Consider the following 9,657-nt stretch of genomic DNA (forward strand, 5'->3'; position numbering starts at 1 on the left):
GTTTTGCCATTGATGGGGAGAGCCAGATGGTTTCCCTCCATCGATGTCAAAGCATAACCGAATAGTTGTTTATTTCTTAACCAAGGGGCCGGGACACAGCTTAACTCCGTCTCAACACCCATAAAGACCCGCCTCCAAGTTCTGATTGGCCCACGGGCCAGCCAGTGAAATAAAAGGGATGGCCATCGATAGTTAAAACCATTGGTGGTCATACATAACATAGTGTGCTACCATCAAGGCTGGACTGTGTGTGGCCAGTCCAGTTCTCTGTGTGGCAGGACTAGCTTAACAATTCATCTACCCATCTGGCATTTGCCAGAAGTGCCAAATGACCAGTCCGGCCCTGGTGGGCAGAAAGTACGTCTGAGTCAGAATCACCACCCGCCATGTTTATCTGTACACTTATTTCCTGTTTGCAAAAACCTTGACATTTCTGATGGGGTTTACAATAGAATGCATGCGTTCTGTTATATATATCTTTCAATTGGTAACCACCAGAATCCATTGTTACCCTCATGGGAATTGTCAAGGTTTTTGCAATCAGGAAAAGCAGAAGACTTAACACTGTGAAAAGGAGTTTTGTTGATAACTATATATTGCAATGTTACGTAGCTTTATATCAGACAGCCATAATATGCTAATGTACCTAACCGTAGATCTATGCTGGAATAATGGAATGTATAATGTGTACATTTCTCAGAGATATAAATGTTCGGTGCCATGCTGTGCCACCCCCGGGTTAAATGATTTGGGCAATATGATCCTTCATCCCGATATGTAGATTTAATAGGGAAGTTTCCTCCAGGAAACCTGGAGACACAGACAGACAGTTGATTTGCATGACAACGGTGTATTGTTATTATCTCGTTATTATACCATGTCAATTACCACAATAATCTAAATGGCTTTTTGTTCTAATGTTCACTTTCAACACTGAGTAGAAATTAATTGAAATTTTGGCAGGAGAATATCTTCCGTTGTCTCCTCTTCCTGTTGCTCCTCCCCCATCTATTCACTATTTATTTGTTTGTTTTATTTTTTTGATAGCGGAAATTTTACGAACCACTTTCTGTTTGGCGACATTTAAATATTTTATTCTGACAGTTTTCTGGTCATGTACCCAGGGCTGGTGCAAGGTTTTATCGGCATCCTAGGCAAACCCAGTTTACTGCAACCACCAACCTCAAGTGCAAGTGCAAGTGTGGTGGTGGAATTGGGAAGTGATTGATCTACGTCAGGGGTGGCCAAACCTGTCCTCACGATCTGCCAACAGTTCATGTATCTCAGGCTAGGGATGGCCATCGACCATTGATGATTTGAAATCATCGATGGTTCATGGCCGATGTCAAATACTTTTGCCATCGATGGGGGAGAACCAGATGGTTTCCCTCCATCGATGGAACAGCAAAACAATGGTTTTTTTTTCAAAGTGCCAGGACACGGAGCATAGCTCCGCCCCCTGACACCCGCAAAGCCCTGCCCCCGTGTTTTGATTGGCCCACAGGCCAATCAATCAAACACAATGGATGACCATCGATATGTAAAAATATCAATGGTCATCCATTGCCTAGTTTAGCACTATCGATGACCTGTTGCAGAATTGCTATCGATGGCAACCATCGATGGCAATGGCAACGATGGACATCCCTATCTCAGGCTACCTGTGGATCTTTAGCAGGAATGAATGCAGCATGTTTGAAAATGTGACAGTTAGTAATGACTACAGCTGTGCACCAGCTCGGTGGTCTGGGAAACGTGACAGTTAATAACGACTACACCTGTGCACCAGCTAGGGAGTCTGGGAAATGTGACAGTTAGTAATGACTACACCTGTGCACCACCTAGGTGTTCTGGGGGATGTGACAGTTAGTAATCACTACAGCTGTGCACCAGCTCGGTGGTCTGGGAAACGTGACAGTTAATAACGACTACACCTGTGCACCAGCTAGGGAGTCTGGGAAATGTGACAGTTAGTAATGACTACACCTGTGCACCACCTAGGTGTTCTGGGGGATGTGACAGTTAGTAATGACTACAGCTGTGCACCAGCTAGGGAGTCTGGGAAATGTGACAGTTAGTAATGACTACACCTGTGCACCACCTAGGTGTTCTGGGGGATGTGACAGTTAGTAATGACTACAGCTGTGCACCAGCTAGGGAGTCTGGGAAATGTGACAGTTAGTAACGACTACACCTGTGCACCAGCTATGTCGTCTGGAAAGCCTGGACCATTGGTGGTTCTCCAGGACAGGTTGGATCATCCCTGGTCTACAGTCTCAAAGTAGACAGTCAATAGTTTGACACCAAACTGTCAACACAGACAAATGGTTGACACAAGAAAAGGTTGATATGATTTTTTCACAATTTTTTCAGTTTTTTTATTTGGGGGGGGGGGCATATATGGACTACTATTGTGAACGTTAAAATGTGCTGAGCGAAGCCATAGTAATGTGTCGACCTTTTGACCATGTTGACCTATTGCAGGTGGACCTTTTGTCTGTGTCTACTTGACGACCCACACCCTTTGCATTAAGGCCCTAATTCAGAATCCGCTGCGGGGACCGATGGTGCAGGTGGTGCAAGTCCATGCATGCGTACCGGGAATATACGCATGTTCACACCCGATTCGCGAAAGCCGGTGGTGACAATCACAGTCTCCGATGCGTCCGGACACAGCAGGGCGGGCAGGGGGCTGTCACATGGGGATGCACAGCGTTTCATGGGCGTGCCCACAAAAATGAAAACAGCTGGGACTGACTTTTATCTGCGAGCGGGCAAAAAAATCATTCGATGATCGGCGACCATCGATTGATTTTTTCACCCACATGCGAATGGATATGTCAGCATCGTTGGCAAAGGGGGGCGAGCATTCACTCGCCTGGTGGCGGCGTTTAACCGCTCACTAAGCAGCAAAAAATTGCTGCATAGCAAGCGGGTCTGAATCAGGCCCTAAGCCCAACAATACTCAGGGATGCCCCCCCCAGCACTGCACTCTACCTAATAAAATAAAAAATGCACAAAAATAAGAATCCAAAAAATTCCACAGCATAAAAGGAAGTAAAAAAAAAAGAAGGAAATTGATACAGTCCCTGAAACAGTCCTTTTATGCATTAGCGGAGTGCGGTGACCTTCCAGGGCCAGAAACCATCTATTCAGAGAGGTTTTTCAAGGGAATAGACAAGATCAGCAAGTCCTGAGATTAGGGGGAGGGAGCCGATTAGCAGACAAATGGACATAACTGCGTTTTCTTCTGTCTTCATTCAGCCGCTGATATCCGAACCTTCCACTGGGACATAAGAAAGCAGATTACCCGAAGATGGATCTGGCCTGAGATCGGTACGAGTGAGGCTGGAGGACGGAGAGGAAGACGCTCAGCCTGCGCCGTTCAATAAATTAACCCAGTCCCCTAAATATATCTCTAATAGACAGCGATCGCCTCTAACTATCAGTATTATTTTGGGGGAAATAATGGATCCACGATTCGTTACTTTCTGCTCATTTCAGGCCGTCAGCAGAAGTCCTGTATTTTTGTGGCTGCCCAGAGAGTTATTAAGACACCGCATTTGCAATCTAGGGGAACAGATCTGAGAACTGGAGCATATGTAAGTGTATTATGAGGCACTCAGCAAACAGTTGATTAAAAACTGTCAGCTCAGGTTTCAAATATGTTCCCCTTGTGTCTCCCTCTAGCCTGGTCTTATTGCACAAGCTGTGCTACAGTATGGGGGTGATTCAGGTTGGATTGTGAAAGGGAACTCCTTCTTTAAAGGACAAAACCATGCTGTGCTGCAGGTGGGGCAGATGTAACATGTGCAGAGAGAGTCACATTTGGGGAAGTTATTTTGTTTCTGCGCAGATTAAATACTGGCTGCTTTGTTTTTACACTGCAAATTTAGATTTCAGGTTGAACAAACCTCACCCAAGTCTAACCATCTGCACATGTTACATCTGCCCCATCTGCAGCGCACATGGTTTTGTCCATAAAAAGAAGTTTGCTTTTTGCAAACCAACTTGAATTAGGCACCATGCTTGGTAGTCATTTATACTTCACCCACCTTTAGCGCTGAGGGGTGGCTGACAAAAAATTATTTTAACAACTAACATCTATAAATGTCCCCAAAGAATAAGCCTCAAGTTTATAAAGTATTTAATTAACATAAAGTGCATTTTATTTATTTTAGTTATTATTAGGGATAAAGTCAACTTTGCCCATATTTCAGATCATTTCAATTAAAATATACTGTAGGGCCTATTACAGACTGGGTTGTATTTTCCTGGTGACAGGCTATGGAAGTGCCCAGCACAGGGCAAGGGTCCCAGCCCCATGATGTGGCTTCCAAATTTTGCAGGCCCATCAGTAAAGTGCGAGGGCTTCCCTACACAGCGAAGTGCTCGTACAGTACCAGCTGGCAACTGGCTGCGCAACCTGCACCCAAAAAAGGGGTGTGGCCTATACCATAGTGGCATGGCCTCGTGAGGTTGACACATCCACAGGCCACACCCCCAATTTCCATCGCTACGGGGTATGGCCAGCGCTGTGTAAGCTGCTGACCAGCATCTCTGCCTCTCTGAATAGATGCTGTGCATATGCACAGAGAATCTATTCCCTGCTATGCAGCACAGGTCAGGGGGGACTCCCAATGCCAACACCGCCACTGCGGGACACTGCCAGCCCCGGGATGGTCCTGTGAAAAAGCAGGACAATTGGGAGGTATGATTTAGGGGTCTAGCATTGGAGAGAGATAAAGGGGACACAGATAAAGTAACAGCCAATCAGATTTTAACTGCCACGTAACAGGTTGTGTTTGAGAAATGACAGTTAGGAGCTGGTAGGTTGGTACCCTATTTCTGTACCCTTTATCTCTCTCCAAGGCTTAGTAAATAGATCCCTTGAAATAAACTTAGTATATGGAACAATGTACAAAAAGACAGTCACTGTTAGAATAGTTTGTCGACATTCTCGATGCCTGTAATCATGCTGTTGAATCCATAACATCAAAAGATACTCTATGCCGACAGAGTACATGGAAGTGGGCATGCAGCCCAGTCCGTAATCCAAACAGGAGTGCCACTGCCACCCCAACCGTCACCTCAAAAATCATCATCCGGGACTCACTAGCACCGACAATTTCTAGAACCGGGTCTGTGACTGCCAGAATTCCCATTTTGAGAACAAAATGGTACTGCGATCAGATCTGAATAAGGGCCTGTGTCTCAGCAATGCACAACATAAGCTGGCATTATGATCCTAACAAAAAACCTCTTTAAATGAATGGAATTACACCCGTTATCTGCATATATAGATACAGTCCATTGCAGAGTGTATATTACTGTACATAAAACCATGAAGATGACAGACAGCAGGAAAACCCATGAATCTGCCTGCACGGAGTGATAACATAACACTGCGTCTGGCATATTCAGTTCCCTGTGCTAGACAGGATTATGGAAATGCCGTTCTGTTTAGGATAGAGTCTCTGTAAAGTACTCATCAGAATTCTAGCTGTACGATTCATTTTGGGACAAGATATTCTTCTTCCTCCAGAGAAATGTTCTTTTGTCAGCAATTACATTCCAAAGTCCCTATGTGGATTCGGCTCTACTGCACTATAAATAAAAGCTTCCTGAAGTTTGGGAGTTTATATAGGAACTAGCCAAAATAATCTTCTAAGGCGTCACTTCGGAGAATGTGTAGAACCTGTATGTTAATCATTTAGGGGGGAATTTACTAAAATGTGTTTTCTACTTCACATGTGATGTTGCAATGGGCAACCAATCAGAATCCACTTCTTATTTATTTTAGCACCCTCTAGAAGATAGTCGACAGGATCTGATTGGTTGCCCATAGCAATATCACAGAACGTTTATATTTGGTATTTAATATGATGAAAACAGTACAATGTTGAACACAAATGATGATAACACGTGCATGAATACAAAATAGTTTATTCAATTCAAATATAAAGTACCAAAAAAAAGGAGAATCCCATTAATATGCACCGTTGTGTAAGAAAGTGCGAACAATTTCTCGTTTGCAAATTGATTCAGCAAAATTTTTCACCACTCTATTTTAAATATCGACTTTGTGGGGTTTATTTACTAAGACGGGAGTTCTATTTCAGATGTTGCTATGGGAAACCAATCAGATTCTATCTAATATCTTCTAGAAGGTGCTACATAAATAAGATGTAGATTCTGATTGGTTGCCCAATCAGATTTTTGTTGAGTTTAAACTTTCATATCCCTTTTAATTATCCACAGGAGAAAGAATGGAGGTGGATCTTAGGTGGAAGACGGAAGGAATAGCTGAAGTGGGAGGTGAGAAGGGCCAGTACTGGTCCCAGAGAAGGGGCAGCCAGAAAGGGGATTGTATTCATCTGCTAACCCTAGATGGTGGTCACAGAATGCCCAAAACAGGCACGTTCAAACTGCGGCCCTCCAGCTGTTGTGAAACTACACATCCCAGGATGCCTTGCAATCATTTTAGCATTCCTAATGGCAAAACTCCGGCAAGGCATGATGGGACTTGTAGTTTCACAACATCTGGAGGGCCATAGTTTGGACATGCCTGCCCAACAACATTGATTGCATAGGAGTGTCTACATAGAGGTGTCTGGGTTCTTAGCTGTGCCACCAGTCCAACTGCCATGGCTATACTAAAGGCATAACTACCTATGATGGTACTAAACTCATCTGTCAAATCCAGTGTCATCTAGAGAGGGGGGGGGGGGGGGTAATAATTAACGGGGCCCATGTTACCTACCAGAAACTGCAGTAGCTCTTCACAACCCAACACATACTCACTGCCTGGTTCACCAATAGGCTGATTAGGATGCAGCCTAGGGCGCTGGAACTGGGCGACGGGGGAAGGAGCTTGCAGGTGACAGCCAAGGAATAAAATTGAGGAGTAATTTATTCCATGCTTGTCAGCTATCACCCGTCCCGATGTACTGTGGTGGGTAGAGTTCTTAAGGTGACTGCCACGTGGCTATGCCAATGTAACTTACTGATGGAACCATTACTGTATGTACATTGTGCTACAGCGCCAGCTGGGCATCCTAAAGCCAAAGTCTCCCTCACACGCCACAAGCATTAGATCCTACATACCAGGTGTATAACCTTCATTACATGCACATGGGCAGTATGATTGGCAAGTCCCTGGGCGTCCATATATGTGTGTTTAGCAGCATTACAAGGAGAGTTAAATGTGTATTAGCCTAGGGCACTGGATTTCAAAGCTTGTCCTCAGGACCCCACACGGTGCATGTTTTGAAGGTCTCCTCACAGAATCAAGTGAAATAATTAGCTCCACCTGTGGATCTTTGAAAATGTGTCAGCAAATAATGCATACCCTCCAACTGTACCGATTTAGACGGTACAGTACCGTTTTTTAATGGTCTGTACCGGCTAAATCAGACTGTACCGAATGTACCGCTTTTTGATAGGCAGCTCCTCCGTCTCTGGGAACTGTAGTTTTCTTCTATTACACTGCTGGCTTCTCTTTGTGTGTGAGTGGCCTGATAGACTACATTTCCCAGGTAGCACTGCAGGGGGACTCAGCGGGACGGCCGTCCTCCCCTTGCATAGTGATTTCTGCCCCGGAACCCCTGCACCACGTCTCCGTTTCCAGGGGAGGGCAAAATGTGCGCACACCACAGCGCAAAAGGGGAGCCGCCGATACAGGGCTGATAGCCGGCTGAGGAGGGTAAAGGAAGTGGGGTGGGCGCTGCTTACATGATACCCGGCTCATCCTGGGGCCCCGGGTACATGGTGTGAATGACGCCAGTCCACATTCGGAAAGGGGACGTGGCCACACCCCCTTTTCCACTGACACGCCCATTTGGCCACGCCCCTTTTCGGGTGTGCACCGATTTCTACCCTCCAGATGTTGGAGGGTATGATAATGAATGCACCTGTCGGGTGACCTGGAAAACGTGAAGTGTGTGGGGTCCGGAGGACCGAATTTCAGAACCACTGACCTAGGACACCTGGAATCTTTAATCAGGCCCTGCACATGCTACTGTGTGCTGGACTGCAATATGGCCAGGGAGGTGCTTAAAGTGCTATATTTTCAATCTTTTATTTTAAGGGTGCATGGCCACACCTGCTGAAAATAGGCCACGCCCTCTGAAAAGTACCTAGGCCCGGCCAGACTCTCTACTACCCTGGCAATTCTTTGTTTTGTGAATCCCGACATATTGCTGTGACAAAAGACCCTCCCTGTATTTGTGACCACACAGAACACCATAGTGTGTGACTCTTAAAATATTTTACCTCAGCAAATTGAGTGTTTGCTCGACTTGCGGATAAATTGCAGAGATAGAAAGGGCATTGTGCATTTCCTGTGGAGACAGAGCCATGAGATTAATCTTTGTGACATGTGTGTGTGTTTATTTTCCCGACTAGCCGGACGTGTGCGTGCTTCTACGTTTCTGTGTTTATAAGACGATATTACTGTACATAAATATGCGCTGAAGATGTTTCACTGGAGGCTCCGGCACCTGTCTGCTCGCTGCTGCTGCTGCTGCTTCGCCTCTCACGCAGCCGCCTGTCAGCCTCTCTCTGTGTCTCTCATGAAGAACTGATCCATTCCACATTGCAGCTGCAGGCCAAGGATTCCATTACAGCAGCATCTGAGCTCAGGAGGCGCAGAAATGCTGCTAACTGAGGCATCCGCTCCTTAAATATCACAGTTACAGAGCTGACACTCTCAGCCCCCCCCTCGCTGCTCCAGGGGATTATCAGAGACTCCTCGTACTACTGGTTTGCAGATCGAAAAAGACAGTCAAATCATGGGCAAATTATTAATCTAATCTTGTATTATTAATTAACATTATTAGAAGTCAGTGCATATCTGGATTACACAGTTTGTACGTGAGCTTTTTTATTAATGCAAATTTAAATGTTAAAAGAGCAAGTGCTGGAGCAATTTGACATTAATAAATATCAAATGTCGTATATTAATGAGCTGAATAATTTGCATAAAATAACCAGTGGGCTTATTCTAAGGCATGTCTCTCCCCTGCAGCTGACTGACGTGATAGAAGGAGGACGCTTCTCTACAGTACCTTGCCATGCAGCTGGTTCATGTCGACACATTAAAGCAAATGGAGAATGCTTATCCTCACGTACAAAGGGCTTGTTTATACCTCCCAACTGTCCCCAATGAGGCGGGACAGCTCCGATTGGTGGGTCCATTGTAGTGGTGGCATGCTGTGCACCGGCCATGTAGAGCACAGCTTTCAAATGGCGAGACGCGGTACATTTATACGGTGTCCATGTCGATATAGACACACAAAAATATGAAAAACCGCGTGTCTATGTCGACCATAAACTTGTGTCGAATTTTTGTCAATGGCAGCCTTGGGTATGTCGACCATTTCAAGGTGTCGTAAAATTAAGAATGACCCCCCCCCCCACCAAAGAATAACCAGCACCAGGGTCTTGCACCAGTCCTGATTCCATATTTTGGGAATCAGGACTGGTGCAAGACCCTGGTGCCAAAAATATGGGGGACAAATGTGTAGGGGTCCCCATATCACAGCCAGGGGATCTGGGTGGGACTCTCTCCCCCCCCCCCCCCCAATCCCAATAAAGGGTCCCCCGAAGGCTTTATCCATCCAGGGATGAAGCCCGGGGCTGTCCCTGGCTCCCCTG

The 9,657-nt window shown here is 45.6% G+C and overlaps 1 long non-coding RNA gene across 4 annotated transcripts in view; it reads left to right on the top strand.

The window, feature by feature from the left end:
• The window catches only part of LOC146036547 (uncharacterized), a 109,657-nt gene extending 100,250 nt beyond the window's left edge, over positions 1 to 9,407 (top strand). For all 4 annotated transcript variants that reach the window (XR_014460840.1, XR_014460838.1, XR_014460839.1 and 1 more), the window contains 3 exons: positions 3,265 to 3,336; positions 6,262 to 6,318; positions 9,029 to 9,407. This is a non-coding gene — a long non-coding RNA (uncharacterized LOC146036547). The remainder of the gene's footprint in view (positions 1 to 3,264; positions 3,337 to 6,261; positions 6,319 to 9,028) is intronic.
• Positions 9,408 to 9,657: the final 250 nt, after the last annotated feature.

The sequence above is a fragment of the Crinia signifera genome, chromosome 9 (assembly GCF_055691185.1).
Source record: "Crinia signifera chromosome 9, ASM5569118v1, whole genome shotgun sequence".
NCBI classification, from domain to species: Eukaryota; Metazoa; Chordata; class Amphibia; order Anura; family Myobatrachidae; genus Crinia; species Crinia signifera.